This window comes from Schistocerca nitens, chromosome 8, assembly GCF_023898315.1.
Source record: "Schistocerca nitens isolate TAMUIC-IGC-003100 chromosome 8, iqSchNite1.1, whole genome shotgun sequence".
In the NCBI taxonomy this organism is placed as follows: domain Eukaryota; kingdom Metazoa; phylum Arthropoda; class Insecta; order Orthoptera; family Acrididae; genus Schistocerca; species Schistocerca nitens.
In genome coordinates, this window is record NC_064621.1 from 428,022,930 (window position 1) to 428,026,824 (window position 3,895).

At 48.0% G+C, this 3,895-nt stretch overlaps 1 non-coding gene across 1 annotated transcript; it reads right to left on the minus strand.

Moving 5' to 3' along the window:
• Window positions 1-1,763: 1,763 nt before the first annotated feature.
• On the minus strand, window positions 1,764-1,838 carry Trnat-ugu (transfer RNA threonine (anticodon UGU)). Its single transcript has one exon. It is a non-coding gene; the product is annotated as a tRNA-Thr (tRNA).
• Window positions 1,839-3,895: the final 2,057 nt, after the last annotated feature.

Genomic DNA, 3,895 nt, shown 5'->3' on the forward strand with positions numbered 1-3,895 from the left:
AACTACAAAACACTGCGGCTGAACTTGCCACGCCAGCTGGAAGACGTTTCTTTGGTGGTATGATGGGCAATGTGGCTACTGCATCATGGTCCTCCAGTTCACTTACACATTTCCGTGTGGAGACATCTCAACTTCTATCCCAACCGTACATTGAGGCTGAAGCGGTGCTGAAGTAGATCATTAAAACACTAGGAAAGATTGGCCTGGAGTGTTCTCGTGTATCCCTTCTCATGTAGCCAAGATCTACGCCTGCTACTGCTGCTACCCGCATTACATACATGGTCGAATAGTTGCCCATGTTCTGGCTTCGCGGGCACACCCCCTCCGTAGACACAGATGTCAACGGTAGAACAGACACGGCGTGTCGAGCACAGCAATCTGGATTTTGACCGAAACACGCTGGTCTGATCTGAAGTAGAACTCCAGCAATCATCACGGAACATGCAGCACTAGCTTTGTCAATAGGGGCGCCAGCCTCACCACCTACGTGCGTGCATCCCCGACAGCAACGCCACTGTTGGGTGTACTATTTCACTTCCGTGTATATGTGGTTTTCAAGCATCGAGCAGACATCAAGCACGACATTGGGCGTGTATTTAGGAAGTCACCTGACCGATTTCCGGCAGTTCAGTTCGCCGAGCCAATGCAAACAGTACTGACGCAGACTGACCACCAGGACCTAAGCCCCGCGTTTCCAACGGCCGTCCAGACAGGAAGATTAATCACCGCAGCCACTACGAGCAGCCACACATTGACCAAGAAACTTTACCTCCTCTGACTTGGCCTCCCGTAGGACCGATGCTCTATGACTGGAATTCTTGCGTGGAACTTTAACTATCAACTGTGCTTAGTCCACTGTGCAACAGAATTAAAGAATCACTTTTTCCAAGCCTCATAACTGCCTCTCTTTGCGATGCATAAGTTTGAACTTCCGCTCAAACGTGCCTAACCCCTTCGTCTGTAACAGCGAAGAAGTTCAGCGCCCTACATCGTTACCCTCGGGCTCCTCGAAACTTCAAACAGCAGGGTGTCGACCCATGTGGCAGAAAAGGCCACAGCTTACAAGTTCATGTGAGCTCCAAGGGGGTTAATTACGTCACACTGGCGCCAAATTTCAACACAAGGTCGTCAAAGCCCTCTTACCCCCATTTAAAATCGTTCCAATGGCTCTGAGCACTATGGGACTTAACATTTGAGGTCATCAGTCCCCTAGAACTTAGAACTACTTAAACCTAACCAACCTAAGAACTGAAATGATAATTAAATGGACACCCTAGCTGCAAACAGGCGTTCATGTACTTCATTGGGGACGTTGAAAATGTGTGCCCCGACCGGGACTCGAACCCGGAATCTCCTGCTTACATGCAGACGCTCTATCCATCTGAGCCACCGCGGGCACAGAGGATAGTGCGTCTGCAGGGACTTATCCCTTGCACGCTCCCCGTGAGATCCAAATTCCCAACATGTCCACACCACTACATTCGTAGTGCGCCTAATAGATGTTTTGCCCATCATACTCATTACTCGTGGCAGATTAATCTACCAAGTCCCGTACGAGTTCGGGTATAGCGTGTGCGTTCGCACAAGAAGGTCAATGGCCGGGAAGCCATATTTTAACTATATATGACGGTAATATCTGTTCCCGAAAGAACAGTTACCGTGGATGACCATGCAGTTTTGATAGAAATGAAATGATAATTAAATGGACACCCTAGCTGCAAACAGGCGTTCATGTACTTCATTGGGGACATGTTGAAAACGTGTGCCCCGACCGGGACTCGAACCCGGGATCTCCTGCTTACATGGCAGACGCTCTATCCATCTGAGCCACCGCGGGCACAGAGGATAGTGCGTCTGATTTGAACGCTGGGTACCGTAGCGCTGACCACCATTCCAGAGACGTCAAAACAAGGTATGAAGTGTGGGTGAGAGGGGTTGTGGCGGCCTTCTCATCGCGTGACACGCCTACGGCATCGTTAAGCAGAATTGTAGTGGCAGAACTGTAGCGAAATTTGGTGCCAATGTAAGACTGCAAATGCGCAAAGTGTGTGCCCAATGGGTGTCCCATAGTCTTCAACCACACCAGGAAGCATATCGAATGGCCCACTGTCTTGCTTATCTGCAGCACTATGCTCAGGAAGGGAATGCGTTCCTGGCATGAGTTGTAGCTGGAGATGAGTCATGGTGTCATCCCTCCGAACCAGAATCAAAACGACAAAGTTTCCAGTGAAAGCGTCCACGGTCACCATCACCAAAAATGCCATGGCCATCGACACGAGTGCAGGAAAGCGTTGCTCGCAAATCTTGACCACCTTTCGCCAAGCGATCAAATCAAAACGACCAGGCAGTCTCACCTGTGAGGTCATTCTGCTCCACGACAATGCAAAGCCTCATACGGCCAACACAGTCGCGGCACTCCAGCAGAGATTCAAACGGGAGGTTTTCAGCCGCCCTCCATACAGTCCGGTCCCCTCCCCCTGTGATTACGCCATTTTTGGCCCCCTTAAAAAGGTTCTGAGGGGCAAACGATTCACCTCGCACGACGACCTCCCGCTTTACATGTGGAGCTGGTTAGCATCGCAGTCCCCGGAATTTTATGAGACAGCCATTCACCGCCTTGTGTCACAGTGGGACAAGTGTCTCAACAGATATAGTCAATACTTCTGACATACAGGTACTGATTTCTGTAATTATGTCTCTGGCTCGTTTCTCTTTGAACGCCCCCTATAATTTACTTCGTTTGAGTTACAACATCCCTAGATACGCCGGTCCACCGGCGGTGCCAATAAAGTTAGAAGGCCGCTACGATTGGATGGCCGTTTGACGTCCGCATCCTACTTTTCTGTCACTGTCTACACCACTGAGCAGCGCGTGCCTGGGTGAGCACTGTGTGGCCCTGAGTGAGTAATGCCAGCAACGCGTACGTCCGCTGAAATCTCGTAGGCAGCCACTACTATCACATTAGAAGCTCGCCCTGCTGTGGAAGGAGGGCGGCAGTGCCACACTGGCTACGAACCTCTGCCCCCCCAGGGAGAAGTTCAGTGCTGCCGTGGAGCCTAAGGGAGAGCTCATCCGTTATATCATTCTAAGCCCTTACGTCTGGACGTAGAACCGTGTGCTGGTTTAACTTCTCTCCCCATGACATTGAAGTTGAATTATTATGGCTGAATAATATCTAGTTACTTGAATGGAAACTTTTGGGCAAGAGAAGTCGCTTCCCCAATATTTTAACACCATTATCTCCCACAGCTCCAAGTATGGAATTAATTACTAATTTAATTTTCAAGTCTATAAAACAAAATGATTAAAAGTTACAATTCATACTCCGTCTGCCTCTCGATGTCGTAGTCAGCACCTGGCATAAAATTTCTGTGGCTCTGCAGAATTCCGGCGATCGTCGACTGAAATTTATTAAAACAGTCAGACCGTGGGGAAGCCATCTTGGGTGCTATGACGTACTCAGTTTGCAGCATGGGAATCAGTGTCCAAATTATTTATCAATTTCGATAAATTCCAGATTTTAACCTTTTAAGAAATAGAGCATTAACGACCGCGGTGCAGGCTCTACTGATTTCCGAGGGTACAAAGTCTCCTAAAGATTAATGACAAACCAAATATTATTCTGAGGCACAGACAAGGGAGAAGTTAAAACAACCAAAGAATTAAACATACCTTTTCAATTCATGAAATTATATTTTTCCATTAATGATCATAGTTACATTTCAGGATACGTGATCCTCATGTATGAGATGAAATGTTATCGTAGTTAACCAAATTACATTCGGTATTCAAAACGGCAGCTTGCAACAATGCTGCTAATTATAGTTCCGCTCGAATCCTACTCTCCGAAATCGTAAATCAGAAGTAGTCAGTCCATTGTACACATAATCTTCCA